Genomic DNA, 26678 nt, shown 5'->3' on the forward strand with positions numbered 1-26678 from the left:
ACTCACTCTCTCTCTACTACCCACTCTCTACTACTCTCGCTCTACTACCCACTCTCTACTACCCACTCTCTACTACCCACTCTCTACTACCCACTCTCTACTACTCAATCTCTACTACTCAATCTCTCCTCCTACTCACTCTACTACTCTCTCTCTACTACTCTCTCTCTACTACTCTCTCTCTACTACTCTCTCTCTACTACTCTCTCTCTACTACTCTCTCTCTACTACTCTCTCTCTCTACTACTCTCTCTCTCTACTACTCTCTCTCTCTCTCTACTACTCTCTCTCTACTACTCTCTCTCTACTACCCTCTACTACTCACTCTACTACTCTCTACTCACTCTACTACTCTCTACTCACTCTACTACTCTCTACTCACTCTACTACTCTCTACTCACTCTACTACTCTCTACTCACTCTACTACTCTCTACTCACTCTACTACTCTCTACTCACTCTACTACTCTACTACTACTCTCTCTACTACTCTCTCTCTACTACTCTCTCTCTACTACTCTCTCTCTACTACTCTCTCTCTACTACTCTCTCTCTACTACTCTCTACTACTCGCTCTCTACTACCCTCTACTACCCACTCTCTACTACTCAATCTCTACTACTCAATCTCTCCTCCTACTCTCTCTCTCTCTACTACTCTCTCTCTACTACCCTCTACTACTCTCTCTCTACTACCCTCTACTACTCTCTCTCCACTACCCTCTACTCACTCTACTACTCTCTACTCACTCTACTACTCTCTACTCACTCTACTACTCTCTACTCACTCTACTACTCTCTACTCCTCTCTACTCCTCACTCACTACTACGCTCTCTACTACTCTCTCTCTCTACTAACTCTACTACTCTACTACTCCTCTCTACTACTACTCACTCTCTACTACTCTCTACTACGCACTCTACTTCTCACTCTCTCTCTACTACTCTCTCTCTACTACTCTCTCTCTACTACTCTCTCTCTCTACTACCCTCTACTACTCACTCTCTACTCACTCTATTACTCTCTACTCACTCTACTACTCTCTACTACTCTCTACTCACTCTACTACTCACTCACTACTACTCGCTACTACTTTCTCTACTACTCTCTCTCTAACTCTACTACTCTACTACCATCTACTATTCACTCTATGTACTACTCACTCTACTACTCATTACTACTCACTACTCACTATAACTCTCTCTACTACTCACTCTCTACCTCTCTACCTCTCTGACTCTCTACTACTCGCACTCTCTACTACTCTCTCTCTCTACTACTCTCGCTCTACTACTCTCGCTCTACTACTCTCGCTCTACTACTCTCGCTCTACTACTCTACTACTCTCTACTCACTCTACTACTCTCTACTACTCTCTACTCACTCTACTACTCACTCACTACTACTCGCTACTACTCTCTCTCTAACTCTACTACTCTACTATCTACTATTCACTCTATGTACTACTCACTCTACTACTCATTACTACTCACTACTCACTATAACTCTCTCTACTACTCACTACTCACTATAACTCTCTCTACTACTCACTCTCTACCTCTCTACCTCTCTGCCTCTCTCTCTACTACTCTCTCTCTACTACTCTCTCTCTACTACTCTCGCTCTACTACTCTCTCTCTACTACTCTCGCTCTACTACTCTCGCTCTACTACTCTCGCTCTACTACTCTCGCTCTACTACTCTCGCTCTACTACTCTACTACTCTCTACTCACTCTACTACTCTCTACTCACTCTACTACTCTCTACTCACTCTACTACTCTCTACTCACTCACTACTACTCGCTACTACTCTCTCTCCTACTCTCTCTCTACTAACTCTACTACTCTACTACTCTCTACTATCTACTACTCACTCTCTCTACTATACTACTCACTCTATACTACTCACTCTCTACTACCCTCTACTACCCACGCTCTACTACTCACTCTCTCCTCCTACTCACTCTCTCTACTACTCTCTCTCTCTCTCTACTACTCTCTACTACTCGCTCTCTCCTACTCTCTCTCTCCTACTCTCTGCTACTCTCTCTCTACTACTCTTGCTCTACTACTCTCGCTCTACTACTCTCGCTCTACTACTCTCGCTCTACTACTCTCGCTCTACTACTCTACTACTCTCTACTCACTCTACTACTCTCTACTCACTCTACTACTCTCTACTCACTCTACTACTCTCTACTCACTCTACTACTCTCTACTCACTCACTACTACTCGCTACTACTCTCTCTCCTACTCTCTCTCTACTAACTCTACTACTCTACTACTCTCTACTATCTACTACTCACTCTCTCTACTATACTACTCACTCTATACTACTCACTCTCTACTACCCTCTACTACCCACGCTCTACTACTCACTCTCTCCTCCTACTCACTCTCTCTACTACTCTCTACTATTCGCTCTCTCCTACTCTCTCTCTCCTACTCTCTCCTACTCTCTCTCTCCTACTCTCTGCTACTCTCACTCTACTACTCTCTACTTCTCGCGCTCTACTCACTCTACTACTCTCTACTCACTCACTACTACTCTCTCTACTACTCTCTCTACTACTCTCTCTACTACTCTCTCTACTACTCACTCACTACTACTCTCTCTACTACTCTCTCTACTAACTCTACTATCTACTACTCTCTCTACTAACTCTACTATCTACTACTCACTCTACTACTCACTCTACTACTCTCGCTCTACTACTCTCGCTCTACTACTCTCGCTCTACTACTCTACTACTCTCTACTCACTCTACTACTCTCTACTCACTCTACTACTCTCTACTCACTCTACTACGCTCTACTCACTCACTACTACTCGCTACTACTCTCTCTCCTACTCTCTCTCTACTAACTCTACTACTCTACTACTCTCTACTATCTACTACTCACTCTCTCTACTATACTACTCACTCTATACTACTCACTCTCTACTACCCTCTACTACCCACGCTCTACTACTCACTCTCTCCTACTCTCTCTCTCCTACTCTCTCCTACTCTCTCTCTCCTACTCTCTGCTACTCTCTCTCTACTACTCTACTTCTCGCGCTCTACTCACTCTACTACTCTCTACTCACTCTACTACTCACTCACTACTACTCTCTCTACTACTCTCTCTACTACTCTCTCTACTACTCTCTCTACTACTCACTCACTACTACTCTCTCTACTACTCACTCACTACTACTCTCTCTACTACTCACTCACTACTACTCTCTCTACTACTCTCTCTACTAACTACTACTCTCTCTACTAACTCTACTATCTACTACTCACTCTACTACTCACTCTACTACTCACTCTACTACTCTCTACTACTCACTCTCTCCTACTCTACACACTCTACTACTCACGCTCTACTACTCCTCACGCTCTACTACTCCTCACGCTCTACTACTCCTCACGCTCTACTACTCCTCACGCTCTACTACTCCCACTCCACTACTCCCACTCCACTACTCCCACTCCACTACTCCCACTCCACTACTCCCACTCCACTACTCCCACTCCACTACTGCCACTCCACTACTGCCACTCCACTACTGCCACTCCACTACTCCCACTCCACTACTCCCACTCCACTACTACTCACTCTCTACTACTCACTCTCTACTACTCACTCTCTACTACTCACTCTCTACTACTCACTCTCTACTACTCACTCTCTACTACTCACTCTCTACTACTCACTCTCTACTACTCACTCTCTACTACTCACTCTCTCCTCCTACTCACTCTCTTTACTACTCACTATTACTCTCTCTCTACTACTCTCTCTCTACTACTTTCTGCTACTCTCTCTACTACCCACTCTCTACTCACTCTACTACTCTCTACTCACTCTACTACTCTCTACTCACTCTACTACTCTCTACTCACTCTACTACTCTCTACTCACTCTACTACTCTCTACTCACTCTACTACTCACTCACTACTACTCTCTCTCCTAACTCTACTACTCTCTACTCTCTACTCACTCTACTACTCACTCTACTACTCACTCTCTACTACTCACTCTCTACTACTCACTCTCTACTACTCACTCTCTACTACTCACTCTCTACTACTCACTCTCTACTACTCACTCTCTACTACTCACTCTCTACTACTCACTCTCTACTACTCACTCTCTACTACTCACTCTACTACTCACTCTCTACTACTCACTCTCTACTACTCACTCTCTACTACTCACTCTCTACTACTCACTCTCTACTACTCACTCTCTACTACTCACTCTCTACTACTCACTCTCTCCTCCTACTCACTCTCTACTACTCACTCTCTCCTCCTACTCACTCTCTTTACTACTCTCTACTACTCTCTCTCTACTACTCACTCTCTACTACTCACTCTACTACTCACTCTACTACTCACTCTACTACTCACTCTACTACTCACTCTCTACTACTCACTCTACTACTCACTCTACTACTCACTCTCTACTACTCACTCTACTACTCACTCTACTACTCTCACTCTCTACTACTCACTCTACTACTCACTCTACTACTCACTCTACTACTCACTCTCTACTACTCACTCTACTACTCACTCTCTACTACTCACTCTACTACTCTCTACTACTCTCACTCTACTACTCACTCTCTACTACTCACTCTCTCCTCCTACTCACTCTCTTTACTACTCTCTACTACTCTCTCTCTACTACTCACTCTCTACTACTCACTCTACTACTCACTCTACTACTCACTCTCTACTACTCACTCTACTACTCACTCTCTACTACTCACTCTACTACTCACTCTACTACTCTCACTCTACTACTCACTCTCTACTACTCTCTCTACTACTCACTCTCTACTACTCACTCTACTACTCACTCTCTACTACTCACTCTACTACTCACTCTACTACTCACTCTACTACTCACTCTCTACTACTCACTCTACTACTCACTCTCTACTACTCACTCTACTACTCACTCTACTACTCTCACTCTACTACTCACTCTCTACTACTCACTCTACTACTCTCACTCTCTACTACTCACTCTACTACTCACTCTACTACTCACTCTACTACTCACTCTCTACTACTCACTCTACTACTCACTCTCTACTACTCACTCTCTACTACTCACTCTCTACTACTCACTCTCTCCTCCTACTCACTCTCTTTACTACTCTCTACTACTCTCTCTCTACTACTCACTCTCTACTACTCACTCTACTACTCACTCTACTACTCACTCTCTACTACTCACTCTCTACTACTCACTCTACTACTCACTCTACTACTCACTCTACTACTCTCACTCTACTACTCACTCTCTACTACTCACTCTCTACTACTCACTCTCTACTACTCACTCTCTACTACTCACTCTACTACTCACTCTACTACTCACTCTACTACTCACTCTATACTACTCACTCTACTACTCACTCTACTACTCACTCTCTACTACTCACTCTACTACTCACTCTACTACTCTCACTCTACTACTCACTCTCTACTACTCACTCTCTACTACTCACTCTCTACTACTCACTCTACTACTCACTCTACTACTCACTCTACTACTCACTCTCTACTACTCACTCTACTACTCACTCTACTACTCACTCTACTACTCACTCTCTACTACTCACTCTACTACTCACTCTCTACTACTCACTCTACTACTCACTCTACTACTCACTCTACTACTCTCACTCTACTACTCACTCTCTACTACTCACTCTCTACTACTCACTCTCTACTACTCACTCTACTACTCACTCTACTACTCACTCTACTACTCACTCTACTACTCACTCTACTACTCACTCTCTACTACTCACTCTACTACTCACTCTACTACTCACTCTCTACTACTCACTCTACTACTCACTCTACTACTCTCACTCTACTACTCACTCTCTACTACTCACTCTCTACTACTCACTCTCTACTACTCACTCTCTACTACTCACTCTCTCCTCCTACTCACTCTCTACTACTCACTCTCTCCTCCTACTCACTCTCTTTACTACTCTCTACTACTCTCTCTCTACTACTCACTCTCTACTACTCACTCTACTACTCACTCTACTACTCACTCTCTACTACTCACTCTCTACTACTCACTCTCTACTACTCACTCTCTACTACTCACTCTCTCCTCCTACTCACTCTCTCCTCCTACTCACTCTCTTTACTACTCTCTACTACTCTCTCTCTACTACTCACTCTCTACTACTCACTCTACTACTCACTCTACTACTCACTCTACTACTCTCACTCTCTACTACTCACTCTACTACTCACTCTACTACTCACTCTACTACTCACTCTCTACTACTCACTCTACTACTCACTCTCTACTACTCACTCTACTACTCACTCTCTACTACTCACTCTACTACTCACTCTACTACTCTCACTCTACTACTCACTCTCTACTACTCACTCTACTACTCACTCTACTACTCACTCTCTACTACTCACTCTACTACTCACTCTCTACTACTCACTCTACTACTCTCACTCTACTACTCACTCTACTACTCACTCTCTACTACTCACTCTACTACTCACTCTCTACTACTCACTCTACTACTCTCTCTACTACTCACTCTCTACTACTCACTCTCTACTACTCACTCTCTACTACTCACTCTACTACTCACTCTACTACTCACTCTCTACTACTCACTCTACTACTCACTCTACTACTCACTCTACTACTCACTCTCTACTACTCACTCTACTACTCACTCTACTACTCACTCTCTACTACTCACTCTACTACTCACTCTCTACTACTCACTCTACTACTCACTCTACTACTCACTCTACTACTCACTCTACTACTCACTCTACTACTCACTCTACTACTCTCACTCTACTACTCACTCTCTACTACTCACTCTCTACTACTCACTCTCTACTACTCACTCTACTACTCACTCTACTACTCACTCTACTACTCACTCTACTACCACCACACCCTACCACCCACCACCACCCACCACACCACCACCCACACCACCACCCCACAACACACACCACACCACCACACCCCACCCCCCACACCCACCCCCCACCTACACACCCCTACTACTCACACACACCAACACCACTCACACACACACTCAACTCTCACCTCACCACTCACACTCTACTACTCCTCTCCTACTCACTCTACTCACTCCACTACTCACTCTCTACTACTCACTCTACTACTCACTCTACTACTCACTCTACTACTCACTCTCTACTACTCACTCTCTACTACTCACTCTCTACTACTCACTCTCTCCTCCTACTCACTCTCTCCTCCTACTCACTCTCTTTACTACTCTCTACTACTCTCTCTCTACTACTCACTCTCTACTACTCACTCTACTACTCACTCTACTACTCACTCTACTACTCTCACTCTCTACTACTCACTCTACTACTCACTCTACTACTCACTCTACTACTCACTCTCTACTACTCACTCTACTACTCACTCTCTACTACTCACTCTACTACTCACTCTCTACTACTCACTCTACTACTCACTCTACTACTCTCACTCTACTACTCACTCTCTACTACTCACTCTACTACTCACTCTACTACTCACTCTCTACTACTCACTCTACTACTCACTCTCTACTACTCACTCTACTACTCTCACTCTACTACTCACTCTACTACTCACTCTCTACTACTCACTCTACTACTCACTCTCTACTACTCACTCTACTACTCTCTCTACTACTCACTCTCTACTACTCACTCTCTACTACTCACTCTCTACTACTCACTCTACTACTCACTCTACTACTCACTCTCTACTACTCACTCTACTACTCACTCTACTACTCACTCTACTACTCACTCTCTACTACTCACTCTACTACTCACTCTACTACTCACTCTACTACTCACTCTCTACTACTCACTCTACTACTCACTCTCTACTACTCACTCTACTACTCACTCTACTACTCACTCTACTACTCACTCTACTACTCACTCTACTACTCACTCTACTACTCTCACTCTACTACTCACTCTCTACTACTCACTCTCTACTACTCACTCTCTACTACTCACTCTACTACTCACTCTACTACTCACTCTACTACTCACTCTACTACTCACTCTACTACTCACTCTACTACTCACTCTACTACTCACTCTACTACTCACTCTCTACTACTCACTCTCTACTACTCACTCTCTACTACTCACTCTCTACTACTCACTCTCTCCTCCTACTCACTCTCTACTACTCACTCTCTCCTCCTACTCACTCTCTTTACTACTCTCTACTACTCTCTCTCTACTACTCACTCTCTACTACTCACTCTACTACTCACTCTACTACTCACTCTACTACTCACTCTCTACTACTCACTCTCTACTACTCACTCTCTACTACTCACTCTCTCCTCCTACTCACTCTCTCCTCCTACTCACTCTCTTTACTACTCTCTACTACTCTCTCTCTACTACTCACTCTCTACTACTCACTCTACTACTCACTCTACTACTCACTCTACTACTCTCACTCTCTACTACTCACTCTACTACTCACTCTACTACTCACTCTACTACTCACTCTCTACTACTCACTCTACTACTCACTCTCTACTACTCACTCTACTACTCACTCTCTACTACTCACTCTACTACTCACTCTACTACTCTCACTCTACTACTCACTCTCTACTACTCACTCTACTACTCACTCTACTACTCACTCTCTACTACTCACTCTACTACTCACTCTCTACTACTCACTCTACTACTCTCACTCTACTACTCACTCTACTACTCACTCTCTACTACTCACTCTACTACTCACTCTCTACTACTCACTCTACTACTCTCTCTACTACTCACTCTCTACTACTCACTCTCTACTACTCACTCTCTACTACTCACTCTACTACTCACTCTACTACTCACTCTCTACTACTCACTCTACTACTCACTCTACTACTCACTCTACTACTCACTCTCTACAACTCTACTACTCACTCTCTACAACTCTACTACTCTATACACTCTCCTACTCTACACACTCTCCTACTCTACACACTCTCCTACTCTACACACTCTCCTACTCTACACACTCTCCTACTCTACACACTCTCCTACTCTACACACTCTCCTACTCTACACACTCTCCTACTCTACACACTCTCCTACTCACACTCTACTACTCACACTCTACTACTCACACTCTACTACTCACACTCCACTACTCACACTCCACTACTCCCACTCCACTACTCCCACTCCACTACTCTCCCACTCCACTACTCTCCCACTCCACTACTCTCCCACTCCACTACTCTCCCACTCCACTACTCTCCCACTCCACTACTCTCCCACTCCACTACTCTCCCACTCCACTACTCTCCCACTCCACTACTCTCCCACTCCACTACTCTCCCACTCCACTACTCCCACTCCACTACTCCCACTCCACTACTCTCACTCCACTACTCTCACTCCACTACTCTCACTCCACTACTCTCACTCCACTACTCTCACTCCACTACTCTCACTCCACTACTCTCACTCTACTACTCACTCTCTACTACTCACTCTCTACTACTCACTCTCTACTACTCACTCTCTACTACTCACTCTCTACTACTCACTCTCTCCTCCTACTCACTCTCTTTACTACTCTCTACTACTCTCTCTCTACTACTCTCTCTCTACTACTCTCTCTACTACTCTACACACTCTCCTACTCTACACACTCTCCTACTCTACACACTCTCCTACTCTACACACTCTCCTACTCACACTCCACTACTCCCCCACTCCACTACTCTCCCACTCCACTACTCTCCCACTCCACTACTCCCACTCCACTACTCCCACTCCACTACTCCCACTCCACTACTCCCACTCCACTACTCCCACTCCACTACTCCCTACTCTCACTCCACTACTCCCACTCCACTACTCCCACTCCACTACTCCCACTCCACTACTCCCACTCCACTACTCCCACTCCACTACTCCCACTCCACTACTCTCACTCCACTACTCTCACTCCACTACTCTCACTCCACTACTCTCACTCTCTCCTCCTACTCACTCTCTTTACTACTCTCTATTACTCTCTCTCTACTACTCTCTCTCTACTACTCTCTGTTACTCTCTCTACTACTCTCTCTCTCTACTACTCTCTCTCTACTACCCTCTACTACTCACTCTACTACTCTCTACTCACTCTACTACTCTCTACTCACTCACTACTACTCGCTACTACTCTCTCTCTACTAACTCTACTATCTACTACTCACTCTCTACTACTCTCTCTCTCTACTATACTACTCACTCTCTACTACCCTCTACTACCCACTCTCTACTACTCACTCTCTACTACCCTCCACTACCCTCTACTACCCACTCTCTACTACTCACTCTCTACTACCCTCTACTACCCACTCTCTACTACTCACTCTCGCCTCCTACTCACTCTCTCTACTTCTCTCTCTCTACTTCTCTCTCTCTCCTACTCTCTCTCTCTCCTACTCTCTCTCTCCTACTCTCTCTCCTACTCTCTCTCTCTCCTACTCTCTCTCTCTCCTACTCTCTCTCTCTCCTACTCTCTCTCTCTCCTACTCTCTCTCTCCTACTCTCTCTCTCCTACTCTCTCTCTCCTACTCTCTCTCTCCTACTCTCTGCTACTCTCTCTCTCCTACCCTCTACTTCTCACGCTCTACTCACTCTACTACTCTCTACTACTCTCTACTCACTCTACTACTACTCTCTCTACTACTCTCTACTCACTCTACTACTACTCTCTCTACTACTCTCTCTACTACTCTCTCTCTACTAACTCTACTACTCTCTCTCTACTAACTCTACTACTCTCTCTACTACTCTCTCTCTACTCACTCTACTACCCACTCACTACTACTCGCTACTACTCTCTCTCTCTACTAACTCTAGTACTCTCTACTACTCACTCTACTACTCTCTCTCTACTAACTACTACTCTACTACTCTCTCTCTACTCACTCTACTACCCACTCACTACTACTCGCTACTACTCTCTCTACTACTCTCTCTCTACTAACTCTAGTACTCTCTACTACTCTCTCTCTACTAACTCTAGTACTCTCTACTACTCACTCTACTACTCACTCTACTACTCATTACTACTCACTATTACTCACTCTACTACTCACTATTACTCTCTCTACTACTCACTCTCTAGTACTCACTCTAGTACTCACTCTCTACTACTCTACTACTCACTCTCTACAACTCTACTACTCACTACTACTCTCTACTCTCTCCTACTCTACACACTCTACTACTCACACTCTACTACTCCCACTACTACTCACACTCTACTACTCACACTCTACTACTCACACACTACTACTCACACACTACTACTCACACTCTACTACTCACACTCTACTACTCACACTCTACTACTCACACTCTACTACTCACACTCTACTACTCACAGCACTACTCACTCCACTACTCACTCCACTACTCACTCCACTACTCACTACGCTATCTACTACTCACTACGCTATGTACTACTCACTCTCTACTACTCTCTACTCACTCTCTACTACTCTCTACTCACTCTCTACTACTCTCTACTGCTCACTCTCTACTGCTCACTCTCTACTCTCTACTCCTCATTCTCTACTCTACCTCTCTGCCTCTCTCTCTACTACTCACTCTACTATTCTCTACTACTCACTTTATACTACTCTCTCCACTCTCTACTACGCACTCTCTACTACTCACTCTCTACCTCTACCCGCACACATATGCATATATTATATATATATGCCTATGCATTTATATATATGTATGTGTATATATTTACATACATACATAAACATATATATACACATCTGCATATCTATATAAATACTAATATAAATGCATGCATACGTATACATATATGCATACATATGCATGTTATGTACATGAAAGTTTGAAAAACACTAATAAAAGCAAAGCTAAAAAGCCACCTAATTACAAACCGAATTGCTTTAACTTAAGCGAGGGCGAGACCTATTGCATTTTCAATGCTTGTTATGTTAGTGACTTCTGCCATTAAACCACGCTGGTGAGAACTGACAGTGCTGGCAACACTAACGAATGTAGAATGAGCAGGTTTTGTTTACCTATTGCCTTCAGTGGGAGAGTTGCCTATAAGCCTCTCCTGTTTTCATAGTTATGTCAATTCCTTTCAATCAAGTCCTTTGATCCATGCATATGGAATATGGTTGCCACATGTATGTTTGTTCTGTATTGATAAGAGGTGGATAAGCCACTGAAAGCTCGAAACTGGATCGGACTCCGCTCGTGGTCCTTTCGGAACCTCAAATCCAGAACGAGCCAAGCTATCATGTGGCTTCTGCCTGCCTTCTTCCCACTACCCAGAATGTGGAGTTACAGCCAGTGCTGCCGGCTTTGGCACTGTGAATGCAGATTAGAATCCTGGTGTTGGCTCAAAATCCAGTTATTATGGGCAAATCCGATGATTATGGGCAAATCACTTAATCTTCCCATACCTATAAGCAATGAAGATGACCTAGTGTGATGAACTGCTTGTCATCTGAAGCTCTCCAATTTGGCATTTGGGTCGAGTTCACACTATATAAAAACTGCAAAAAATGCACAAAGATAAAAACAAAACCTTAACATAATGTAAGACAAAAAAAGATACCCATTTGCACTTATCAACCGAGCACAAAGGGAAACTGAAAAACCTGAATAAATTGCAGCTTCACCACTTAAATTGTGTGATCTTATGGAAACTTTTGATTTCACCAAAACTCTTTATTTATTAATGTCAAAGCTTCATATGTTACAAATAAACTTTTTGTATTTTGAAGCAACTTTATCTAATCATATTGTATGTGATGTTTGTTGCGTGATTTACATAAGACAAAAGACTTCCAGGGCTCAGCTCGTGCACTGGCTTTAAGATACGAGCCAGACCCTTGGCTCTCCTTGAAAATGTATTGGCTCGCCTCACCTCTAGTACTGAAGAGACAAGTGGGTACTGAGTATACATGTGATGTTTACTGTATACAAACAGAAATCTATTTTGGGACTCCTGAGTGTAAGTATGACGACAAGGAGGAGATTGAGGATAAGCCTGCCAGACAGGGATGTGGATTGGTAGAAAATCAAGGAATATTCATGGACCCATTTTGAAGACGGCCAGGATCATCTTAGATGCAGTTATAGCACAATTAGCTGAACACTCAGTGCTGCAACAAAGCCGGGGAGTGTCAGGTCCAGAAGATCAGAAAGTTAAGTACCATGAGTGGGCAATCGCAACATCTGTTATTTACAACGCTTAAAAATGGCAAAAGTATGGTATAAAGTGCTATATATATTTTTATTAGTATTATTACTACAGTGACTAGCTAAAGTTTGTTGCTTCCTCTTTTGAAGAACGTATGCGGCACTCTAAGCCCATATCCAGTTGTAGTTCTAGTTAAGATCCCCAGTGATCCAAGGAATTCCTTAGAATTTTGCTCACTGAGAACTCTGCCACCACTTGACGAATCTCCACAAAACTTTACAGACGTATTGCTTTTTCTACATAGGAGGATGATGCAAGATTTTGTGGTGCTTCATTAAGAGGGTGCAAAGAATAAAAGGGGGTCTCAAAATACGTGTTTTCACCAAAGCATTTTCCATAGGCATTGTACTTGAGCATAGCGAAAAAAACTGACAGTTATTTTTTAATGACATTTATCAGGTACATAGTTTATGATGTATAAATGATCCTTTTTGTTAGTAGATGCCATTTGGTTAAGTATATATCTAAAGTTATAAGGTAAAATTTAGTGGTATAATGGGCCACGGAAATTTTGCAGCATAACGCGGTACATGCTGATGACAAGGCAGTATACGATTTGCTAAAGGCTGCCTTTACAAAAGTAAAAGGCAGTCATGTTGTTTTTACCACACTAAGGCTGTGTACTGGGTTAGAGTCTTAGATATGGGTAGTAGTGGATTTATATGTTTTCCCTACCGATCATCACTTTATTAAAGTGATAATATGTAGGGGCGTGGCCACGCAAATTGTCCAGCAGGACATGCTTCTGAAAGGCTCCTTGCGGCTCTGGCAATACCTTATATAATCCTGCCGTACCTACCTCTGCTGCACCACCACACTCACTCGCCGCCTTAGGAGAGCCAGCGGCGGGATTGAAGCTGTGGGGGAATAGCCTACATCACCTTGAAGACTGCAGCCTAAGGAGACGTTTGGAGCAACGGCGTTGAGAGGCCTGGGCTGCGGAGCAGAGCCTGGGATATCACCCGTCTGATGCAGCTCCTCTGAGTGGGCCCCCAGATGTGAAGGGTGGTGGGGGCATGAGGGAGCCCATTGTCCTGGAGTCAAGCGAGGGAGTCTCCCTTGCGCCTGCAATTGTTGGGGTCGCACTGCGCCCTGAACACCAGCTGTGGCTTGGATCTGGTGGGCAGTCTCATTGGAGTCCTGGAGCCCAAAGCTACTTCCCTCCTCGCGGATAGCAGATGCGGTGTGCCCTGGAGGGAAGCAGCTGTTCCTGGAGCCGCTTCCTCCTCATCCTGAGGCTGCACTTGGTTGGACTTGAGTGGGTGTTCGCTGCAGCGAGGTGGCCAGATCAGGATGGACGGCTGGGCCCAGTCCCTTTGACCGTGCACAGGCGACAGGGCTGGAGTTGCTGGAGCGCGGGGGCCCCCCCGCTGTGACATGCAGAGTTCATGCAGGAGGGGTCCTTCTCCTGGAGTAGTGCTGGCATTCGTGGCCCCGGGGAAGCATAGAACCTGAGGGCCCATGGACATCCTGGCCTAGACACTGACCTTATAGCTCAACCTAGGTTCCCCCTGTTGGAACCCATTTGTGGAGGGGGCCTTGCTACTGGATTGGCCCTCAGGGCCGTGGAACGAGTGATCAAGTTTGTGGCCCTTATTCACATGACCACCCCTGGGACAGTGAGCATCAGGTGGGCTCTGGCTGAGGTGCTTTGCGAGACAGTGGGAGCTGCTGCAGGGGGCTTGCGTTCTTTGTCTCCCCTACGTACTGTACCTTCTGAGGGCTGGGGAGCGACTGGCGGCCAGGCATCGAGTCTAGGTTGGGGACTGCTACGTTATCCGGGGTCATGTCTCCGCTGCCCTTTGACCTGCTGTGGTGAGCATGCGAGTCGCTCCCTGGGCCCCTCTCATGGGGCTGAATAAACAGCTAGCCCCTTCGCAGGGGAACACCATGGAACAGTGTACCTGGCTGATCCCCCCCCTTCACAGCGGCAGACGCGAGGGAGGTCTCAGGGAGGGTTCGGTGCCTGGTCCATCTTCTGAGGAGCCCTCGAGGGCGGAGCTGCTTGCCACGATGCACGGATCCCAGGCGGCCCTCAAGGGGAAGATTTAGACGGTGGTGATTAAGGGCAATCTCCTCCGGGTGGACCTCAGGAAGGTGTCTGATAAGGTGCGAGTCGAGGAGGGCTCCATCTCTTAACTCTAGTCCAAGGTGGCCACACTGCGTAAACGGATGGCTGAGGTCATTTCTAGAGCTGGAACTCTTGAGGCACGAGTGGAGGATGCGAATAGCAGGTCCCGCCGCAATAATGTCCGTTTTCTTGGTTTACCGGGGCATGTCGAGGAAAGTGCGTTTGCGGAGTGCTGGATCCAAGAAGGAATGAAGCTGGATGGATTGTCCCCGCTATTTGATTTTGAAAGGGCGCACAGAGTGCTGGTGGCTCACCCTAGGCCCGGGGGCGTCGTCACAAGCTATCATTGCCCGGATCCTGAACTACAAAGACATGGAATGTTATCCTTCGTGCCGTCTGGGAGGTAGACACTACCCACTTTAACAATCACAGTATCTCCATTTACCCGGATTACACCAACAAAGATCTGGGCCTCATAAGGGTTTCCTGACGGTCAAGGCCAAGCTGCGCTCAATGGGCCTCTGCTACATTCTAATGTACACGGCTCGTTAGAGGGTCCTTTCTGGTGGCAAGTCCCACTTCTTTTGAAACCCCAGATGTGTGGAGATCGTTGGAGGTGTGGGATAAGGTACCCCTTGAGAGAGCAGGATCCTGGCGGATTGGGCCAGGGGGTGCCCATGAGGCCCACAGCCCAAATCGGAGATAATGGGGGACGCTGTGTTGGGAAGATCGTCGCCATGCACAGATTGGCACCTGACGAGAATGGAGATCCAGGGAGATGGCACATTGGCACTGGTGCCCCAGGATGCTGACCCTGTATCGATGGGTGTGCCCACCACGGGGCCGGGTCTGGACTTGCGTGACTGTCACTTGATTAGATAACCTTTCCATTTGTCGATTGCTTGTATTTATTTTCATATGTTCTCCCTCTTAGCCTTTCTCTCTACTTTCCTGAGCTATGGAGCGAATGGTCCTAGGAGGCTGCACAGATAGTACATTTTTTGCAGGGTGTTATATGTGTTGTGCTGTTGATGCTACTTGGTAACTGGTATGGGTTTTGCATTATCTACGGGCCTGGAATACCTCTTTTCCACATTAAGTGGTAGGCCATGTTTGTAGGTCTTGGGGTTAGGCTGTGGGTCCTGACAGCATCGTATTTGATGGATGTGCAGTATGAGTTATTGTTGTTATACTGTCTGTATGGGGTGGAAGGGTTGAGGGAGTGGTTTTGTTCGGTACTCCTACTCGTTTTGGAGTGCAAATTGTTGCTTGCAGTGCATGTGGGACTTTGAGTTACAACATCCTAATGGATGAGATGGTCCATGTAGGCAGCTGGTGGGGGTGGGTGGAATAGTCCAGTCGAAAAGTCATTGTAATCTGTCATGGCTGAATCTACGAACATCTTGACAAGGAATTTTCAGGGTTACTTTAAAAGGTAGTCGTTCCTCTGATGTCATAAGGTACAGATACAGTATCTGCAGGAAACCAATCTCCTGGGGGATGGGTCCCTGAAGCTGGGGAAGAAATGGAGGGGGCAATTGATTTCAGATATTTACTCCTCCTATGCTCGGGGGGGGGGGGGGGTGTTATTCCGATTGCACCTGGGGGTGCCCATCCGACATTCTTACAGTGAGGCAGACATAGAAGAATGCCATCTCCTAGTCCAGGGAGGACCTGACTTGGGAGTTCGGGCTGGACTGTTCCCATGAGGTACAGGGTCAAGGCCGATTTGCATATGGCTGGGTACAAACTGGAATGGCATGGTGAGCAAAAAACGATGGATGTAGGCCCAGATCTCTGTACTGGGGTGAATGTATGACATTGTACTGCATTCTGTCCATCGACTGTTGTTTTTGCATCTCCTAGTCCAGGGCACGCTGGATGGTAAGGCCATTACACTTCTCAATATTTATGCACCTAATTATGACTGCATTCAGGATCTCCTGGAAGATTGTGTTGGGACTCTGGTAATTTGGGTGCGGGGGGAGGGGGATTACAACTGTCTCCTGGATGGGGAGCACTACCAGTCCAAGCGAGGCACTAAACCCCTGATGATGTCCTTCCTTGCAGTGGTCATGTGCAATTTGGGGGGTCTGCGACAGCTGGTTGGCCTTGCCCCGCGCATGGTCGCGAGTATACCAGTCACTCCTTTACCAACACCTACAGCTATTTGTGTCGCATACTGATTGGTGGAATAGACGTACAGAATTTGTCGGGGTGACACATCTAGGTCCGTTTCTCTATGATCATGCACTTGTGCTGGTCAAATTACAATGGGGCAAAGATGTGCACCGTGTACGAAACTGGCGTATGCCTTCCGACCTCTTGGCGGACGCTGTGTGTCATGACGCAGTGGCGACATCCCTTACTGACTACTTTAGTGTTAATTTGGAGTCTGCCGCCTCTAGTGCTATGGATTGGGAGGCTCTCAAGGCGGTCATGCCCGGGGCCTGCATACGAACCACCTGTGGGGTACGACGACAGCTGGGGCCTGCTCTGGGGGAGCAGGCGTGTCGTTTGACAAATCTCCAGAGCACTGAGGTGTCCTAACCAGGGGCATGGAAGGGGGTGCTCCGGGCTCAGCAGGAGGTGCAGTCGGCCTGGAATCCTTGGATAAGTGCATGATCAGGGCATGCCATAACTAGTCACTGCGATATCCTTGGGAACTTCGCAGAACACCTCAAGGAAACGTATCGCGCGGGAGAGGTGGGTCGGTCCCCCGCATGCGATTGCTTACCTTGGCTCCGGATCTTGTACAGGACTTGGAGAGAGATTTCCTTGGTGGAATTGAGTGCGGCCATCCGCGCCCTCAACAGATCCAATGCTCCGGGTGGGGGTGGATTCCCTATGAAATTTTTTCAGACTTATACCATCACACTTGGGGGGTAAATTCTAGAGGTCCTCCAGGAGGCACAGCCAACAAGATACTTCTGCCTTCTAATAAAGCATGGGGGTGACGCGGCTAACCCTTCGTTTTATAGACCCCTAACGCTGCTCAACATGGATGTCCAAATTATGTTAACTGTTAGTGTCGCAGCTGGGGGGAGTGATTCAGTGTATTAAGATCAAGGCTGCTTCACTGTGGCCCGTAGTACCACGTTCAATCCCCGGAGCCTCACGCACGTCCTACATGAAACCATAGATGACGATCGTGAACTGGCAGTGGTTTCCCTCGATCTGGAAAAAGCACTTGATACTGTGGAGTGCCCATTTCTGATGGCAGTGCTGTGAGCGAGGGGTTTTGCCCCCCATCTTTTGTAGCTAGCTGCAGCTCTTATACATTAGCCCCACAGTCTGTGTCAAGATTGGAGGCAACCTCTCTGAGGGGTGGGAGGGGCACCAGGCAGGCCTTTCCCCTCTCACCGCTCCTGTTTGCTGTCGCCATTGAACGGTTGGCACTTCTCATGGGTAAAGAGTTGGAGCCGTGGGGGATTCGAGTGTGGGGTTCCATGCATTAACTCTCTATGCAGCTGGCGCACTGGTATATGCATGCTCACCCTGCCAGGCCATGCAGATATAGATTTGGCTCCTCACTGCCTTTGGTAAGGTCTCAGGCCTTCTGGTTAATCTTAGAAAATCACTTATTTCCACTTGCCGATCTGATTGGGGTGCTTGCTGCCCGGTTGCCTGGGCTTGGCCTCCACTGGGAAACGGAGGGCTTTAGATACTCGAGTATATGGGTTGCCCACACCAAGGATATGTATTGGCATCTGAATGGCTAGAGTTATAACAATATTCTGGAATAGACTCTCCTTGCCAGTGATAGGTAGGGCTGCAGTGAACAAGATGGTATTTCTCCCTCACTGCCTTTATCTGGTCCAAAATGCAATGTTTCTGATCCAACCACACTTCTTTCGCACACTGTATAGCTTACTTATTTACCTAGTCTGGGTTGGGCGGCATGGTAGAGTGGCACTATTCGTCCTCAAGCTCGATATGGAGGATGGGGGTCTTGCTATCCCGGATATACAGCACTACTATTATGCGGCCAACTTACAACATTCTGCAAGGTGGTTCGCAGAACCGGATAATTGGGAAAAGAGATTGCTCCTTGACATGCTGGGGGATGACACTCGGTGCGCTTGCTGAAGTGAGGGGGGTAGTCCAAGCGCACGGTCCCATACTTGGTGTGGCAGACTGGGGCGATATGAGAAGCAGTGGTGGGGAAGGTGCTGCACCGGCTGGTGGTGGAACGGTGCCCCAGGGAGGTCTCCTTCATGTTCCAGGAGGCTCGGGAGACCTTTGAAGTGGGACAGGGCAAAATCCTTCATTAAGACAAGTTGGAAAGAGTCACGCGGGAGGTCTGGACTGGTTTCCCTGCGGCGCCCCAACCCTCCCTGATGTTGGGCACCCTGCTTTGATGGGGAGAGGGAAGGCATCTCATCTCTTATTTTACAAGGTAATCCAGGGCGACATGTTGAATGCCCCATACACTTCACTCTTGGCCTGGAAACATGAGTTGGAGGAACCTATTGAAGATGTTGACCTGGCACGTGCATATGAATTGGTGAAGAGGGTGTCGTGCAATCATAGGTTAAAATTGCTTCATTTTAATTTTTTACATCGCACTAATGTGACTCCAAGGCAAATGAACAGAATGAACCCCTCGAGGGACACATGATGTGCACAATGTGGGGAGTTGGGAGCCACATTCTTGCCCTTGCCCTGGGCATGTGCTGTGATTCAGGAATTATGAAGGGATGTGGTACCTAAAATAGTGGATGCGACGTACACAGAGATTGTTCTGACTCCATTGGCCTGCCTCTTGGGGGTGGTTGTGAAACCCAGGGAGCGGAAGATTCCCTATAGGCTGGCCCAACTTGCACTGCTCCTAGAGGCAAGTGGCAATCGGATGGATGGGCACCCGAGTACCATTGGTGTCTTCTTGGCAGCAGGATCTCCTTGAATGGGGGTGGCGGACGAGATGCATATGCGTATTGCCAATACTGAAGCGAGTGCCTCGGATGCGATCATGTTGTGCGGGTATCTTCTCAATAAATTTGCTGCTGAGGATGTGACTAGCTCGGAGGAGGCATCTAACATGGAGGGGTGATGTTTGTATCCTTTGTACCAAGGTAATGTGACTATGGCAGCCAAGCATGCATAATTTTTCTATTCACTGTATATTTAGCTTGTCGACTTGGCTTTGATGTTGGTGTGTGCAGATTTAGATTCCATATATAGGTTTCCCGATTTATGCACTTATATAGGTACAATTCACATTGCCCTTATTTGGACATTGACCGTACAAACCAAATACAGGCATGGCCACCTACATCCGTCCATCCACGTCACAACAAATTCTTGGAAAACCAGACCCATAAGCCTTTAGGAATTTCCCTCAGCTTGAATATTGATTTCTCCAAGAACTCATTAAGTATGCATGAACATCTATTCCTTAGGGGTTCATTCATGACGTTCCTCTGCCCGACTTTTACGTCAATACTGGCATTCCAAGACACCGTCAAGGTATAAAATATACCAGCACTTGGCCTGGCAAATTGCGGTTCCCGGAGGATTCGATCCAACCCAGACTACGTGGTTCGCCACGGCAAGTTCAGAAGGAGATCGAGTTCCAGCCTGATGCACTGACCTGACGCGGCCATCCTCCTCACAGAGAATCCAGCCCCAGTGCTCTCTGACTTCCCTTGCGAGGGTTAGACTATCGAGTCCAGAAAAGAGATTCAAACCTCTCTTATTCTAAGGTATGGAGCTGACTAGAACTTAGAGAAACTTTTGGCAACTCTTGGCTAAACTAAAATATAGCTAGCTATACTTTAGAAATGGCACCTACTTCAAACCTCGTACTGCACTTAGGTTAGGTACACTGGGGTAGAACAATTTAGAAGAATCAGATGAGTATCACATTTTAGCTTATGTTATTTATGTATGTATTTTGATTAATATAGGACATAGCTACAAACCATGCTACTGCAGTATTATTTTATCTTACTGCTAACCTCGTACATATTGTACTTCACAGTCTGGCTTACGATTGTGTAGCAATTCATATCTCTTGCATGAGTAATTAGACTGTTCAATAAACCCTTTTATTGAAACGCCCGTCTCTCTATTTCTGTGCAACTCTGTAGAAACGAAGCATGCACGATTGACTGAGTGAAACTGTTATCTATTGTTTCCACGATTTTGAGACTGTTCAGATTCTAAAGGGAAACAAAGTTGTCATGTTTATGCGGTTGTCAGAGACTAATCCCTTCTTGTATATTCGAGAAGTTTCTAGTGACCTCTGAGTTAGCTGGCACACACAAGTAATTAAGTTTAATATACTCGATAGAGACATACTGACCTTAGTCCTATGTCAAATCTATAGTGTATGTTATTCCAATGCGCAGAGCCTATCAGGGATATAGGAACTACACTGCAATGTCCCTTTGTCCCCTACTCGTTATATGCATCTGGTGTCTAAGTTCAGTGGTGTGAACCGCTATTCTAAATGTATTGTCATGACATGTGACTGGAATTTCTTCCCTAATCAGAATGGAGCCATACACTGCTTGTGTGGTCATTGCTTATAGTTTTGTTGCATAAAATCAATAAAATGAATACAAAGAGTGAAAGAAAAGTGCTAATAGGTAGGGAAAATTATTTATTTATGTATATATATATATTATTATTTTTTTTAAGTTTAGAGTACTGCGGTACTACCTAGGAAGTACCTCAGTACTTAAAAAACAAAAATAAGTTTAGAAAAATGAAATAAAATTACAAATACACTGGACTACACTATATTTAAACAATTATAGTGTACTATAGTGTTTTTAAGATTTTTGACATTTACATTTTTTTACAAAACATATTTCGGAGTACTGCAGTACTACTTAAAAATTGACAAGCTAATTACTTTTTTTTTTAAATGATAAGAAAACAACTGCATTATATTGGAGGGGAAAGATACTGTAGGACAGTGATTACATTTTTAACATATTATTTTTCATTTTTACACTTAGTCTGCATTCTGGGTTTTAAGGGGAATTATAGTGTAGTACAGTTTACTTAAAACAATGAAAAAAAGGTTAAAAAAAAATGTTTTCAAAAGAAGAATAAAGCACACTAAGCATGGTCTTAACTCTATTTTGCACTTTTAATGTTGGAAGGGCAAAATATTGTTGGGCCACGCTAAGTCTGCGGGGAAAAATAGCGTAGTACAGTGTACTTTAAATGTTTTTTCAAAAATACATGAAAAAATATATTACAAAAGAAACTGTACTACATTATATTTACCATTAAAACCCAGACTAAGTGCGGGCTAAACAATATGGTACTATCACGGTACTTTTTTTTTCTTGAATATAGAAAATAACAACTTTCTTACCTTACATACATGTATAAACAGACTCATCCCTTTCTATATACTTATATAACAGTGGGACACTATATTTACACTTTAAGGCAAGAACACAGTCAAACTTTGGCCTAAACAATACAGCTGTCCTTTACTTTTGCAAGGGCAGTCATTAGGCAATCACATAATGTTTTGCCATCTGCATTGACCACGATATACCACAAAATCACTGCAGCGTACCACGGCCCAATACATCACTATAATTTTTGTGCCTTATGGACCTGATTCACAATGGTAAACTTACACTTTTATTAAAGTTTACCATTGTTTGCTATTTGCAAACGCATTTTAATGGTAGTAACAGTGCAACTGCGGAGTCTTTGCACATTAAAGGATACTACTCATACAATACATTTGTGAATAGCAAACAATTGTAAAGGTACACAAAAGTATACGTTTACATTTATGAATTTTGTCCTACAACTTTAAAACTACATAACAATTTAGATCTACAACCAAAAATAATCTACATTTCTGACATTTCATCTACATTCGTTCAGCTATACTCACACTACGTCTCTTTAAACAATTCTCTACGACACAACACTTTACTCTACTGTACTGTATCACACGTCATTCCTCTATGACCCACTATCTACTGTGCGACAACCCCACTCCACAACACTCCAGTCCACTCTATGACACTCCATGCAACTCAACTCTATGACATGGCACTCCACTGTACGATACGCCACTCTAGTCTACCACACGCCACCTCACTGCACTCCAAGCTAGTCCACTCTATGCTACTCCAATGTATGCCACTTGACTCTACACCATGGTACAACACTCCACAGCATGCCACTCCACACTACTCCACTCTACGTCACAACATTCTTTTCTATTCCCCTCTATGCTGTTCCACTCTACACCATTACACTTTACAATACTCCACTCTACTCTATTCCACTCTATGGCACTCGACTGTACACCACTCGACTCCACACCACGCTAACCCACTCTACTCCCCACTACTCCACTCTACTGTAACCCACACTATGCCACCCCAAAACACTACACTCTACGCCACTATACTGTATGATATTCCACTCTGTGCCATTCCACTCCACCCTACTGCACTGTATGATATTTAACTCTACGCCACTTCACTCTATGCCACTCCACGCCACTAAACTCTAAGCTATTAAACTCTAAGAAATTCTATTCTACACCACTCCAACTCTATGCCACTCCAACTCAACGGTATTCCACTTTATGCCATTCCACTCTATGCCACTCTGCTCTATGCTATTCCACTCTCTGGCATCTCCACTCCATGCAACCACACTATGATATTCCGCTCTACGCCACTCCACTCAATGCCACTCCACTGTATTCTATTTTACACTACTCTACTCTACACCACTCCCCTCTACACTATTCTACTCTATGCTATTCTACTGTGCGGCACTCCACTTTACGACACTCTACTGTACACCATTCCATTATACGCAACTGCACTCTACGATATTACACTCTAAGGTGCGCCAAGCTTTTCCACTCTATGCCACTTGCCTCCACACCACTCTATTCTAAGCTATTCTACTTTACGCCACTCCCCTCTATGCTACTCTACGTTACTCTACGGCATGCCGCTGTATGCTGCTCCACTCTACGCCGCTCCATGCCACTCTATGACACTGTCCTCCACTGTACTCCATTACACTGCACTTAACACTCCACTATCCAATTTTTTTTTTACAAATCATAATTTTTTTGTTTAAATATTGAAATTCAATGAAAAACTTACGTTTTACTTATAGTTAAACGTTATAGTTTGTTTATTCTTTCTATACAAACCAAACTTATACTACACAAACTTTAGAAATTCTAAAGTTATACCTTACATTTATAATTTACGCACCACCTTCAAATTTCTATAACTCTCGAACCTCTGTATATAGTGTTGTCAACTTACTTGTCAGACTACATAAATGATAATTTGTGCTTTTACGATACACTGCTTACACCCTTTCATATTACATCACTTATATTATGTGAAATCATAGAATTCATAACAAGACTTACGACATCTCAAATTAAACCATTTGTGCATGGTTTAGTGGCAAATTATAGTTAATGTAGTCTGGCTAGCGAGTTGACAAGGTGCATGAGTTATAGTAATTTGAGGATGGTGCATAAATTATAAACTAAAGGTATAACTATTACTTTAGAATTTCTAATGTTTATGTAGTTTACGTTTGGTTTGTATAGAAAGAATAAACTTTTACTAACTATAACTACGTTTGACATATTTATGGAGGATACCAAACAGAACACAATTTTGTAGTGCAGGGACAGCCAATACCACCTTCCTTCTAACCCAGAGGTCGGCAAATGTGACTAAGCATTATTCCCTGAAAAAAGGCCTGACTGGATGCACACATACGCCGAGTTAGTGTTCTCTGCTAATTATGGTTGCACTATTCAAAAACGTATAGAAGCGATAGATAAATGGATAAAATTACCATTATCATTGATTGGTCGAATAGCCATGAAAAAGATGGTGGTGCTTGTTATTTTTGTCAATATTCCGATCAGTTTACCACAGTCCTTCTTTCGTACACTGCGCACATTACTGCTTAGACTGGTTTGGGCAGGAAAACAACTGCGGGTTAACTGGGACAATTTAATAAAGCCTTTTGCGGAGGAGGGATTGAACGCACCAGACAGCGAAAGGTATTATAGGGCAGCACAGACATTGCACGCGCATTACTGGATACATGGACCCCCCACCTTACCACATCTCCGCACAGAAGAACCCTGGGTATCGCCGATATCACTGCCCACCTTACTAACAGGTGCTGCCCGCCCTAAGTCCTGCGCAATAGACCCTGTACACTGCACAGGTCTGCAGTTGTCAAAGATTGCAGTCAAGCAAGGGCTTTCATTGATCTACTCTACTAAATTGCCACTAAGGTGGTGTCAGTGGATTCCACTCCAGGAAGACAGAGCAGTAATGGGCACATTGGCTAAGTTAGAGATACAATACATGGGAGATTTGTTCAAAGATGGGGTGGTTAAAACATGGGACCAGGTCTCTGCTCAAAGAGAGGGGATCACGGCACTGGACGCTTTCCATTATTTCATATTCAGAACAGCCTTAGGAGCAATACCAGAATAAAATTTGCAGAAACCTGCCCCAATGCCAGCGCTCACTTATCTATTACAGACTCAGCTTCCACAACATGGCATAACAATGCTATATATGCTTTTTAAACCACAGGGAGGTTAGGCTAGAGCGAAGTATCAGAAGGAATGGGAGGAAGAACGAAGGGTGGAGATTACTGATGCACAGTGGACCTGGTGTTTTAAGAAAACAATATCAATGAACGGCAAACATAGATTGCTGCACTTCAAATATATACACAGAACATACTACACACCAGCAAGGCTTTTTAAATACGGGCTAAGGGACACAGATCCATGTATTCGTTGCAAGGCTCCAAATGCACATTTTACACACCTGGCTTGGGAGTGCCCAGGTATTCACACATTCTGGAGGGAGGTGTACCGGATATTGACCAAAATGCAGGGATGCGAAATTCCTGAAGCGCCAATAACAGCTTTATTAGGCTACAACAAGGTAATACCGAAGGGAGTGCGCAAACTAGCGGATATTAGTTTATTGTTGACAAAGAGAAGAGTAGCCATACGTTGGATGAAAGGCCCGCTTTCCACCATAACGGAGTGGAAGACAGACCTCGCATACTGTTCCATACAATCGGAGAGCTACAATGAGCTGTTGCCATTGAAGTGTGCGCCTAAAAACATATGGGGCCCGTACCGACTCTACCTGCTGGAGTTGGCTGCTGATGAGTCGACATCCGTTGACCAACGTACAGGAATAGGATGAAAGAGTAATAGTGTCTAGTGTGAACTAGTGCGCAGGAAATACAGGATG

The 26678-nt window shown here is 44.9% G+C and overlaps 1 protein-coding gene across 1 annotated transcript in view; it reads right to left on the reverse strand.

The window, feature by feature from the left end:
• Positions 1-26678, reverse strand: part of PI4K2A (phosphatidylinositol 4-kinase type 2 alpha) — a 188346-nt gene that overhangs the window by 103587 nt on the left and 58081 nt on the right. The window lies entirely within an intron of this gene.

This window comes from Triturus cristatus, chromosome 1_2, assembly GCF_964204655.1.
Source record: "Triturus cristatus chromosome 1_2, aTriCri1.1, whole genome shotgun sequence".
Classification (NCBI taxonomy): Eukaryota; Metazoa; Chordata; class Amphibia; order Caudata; family Salamandridae; genus Triturus; species Triturus cristatus.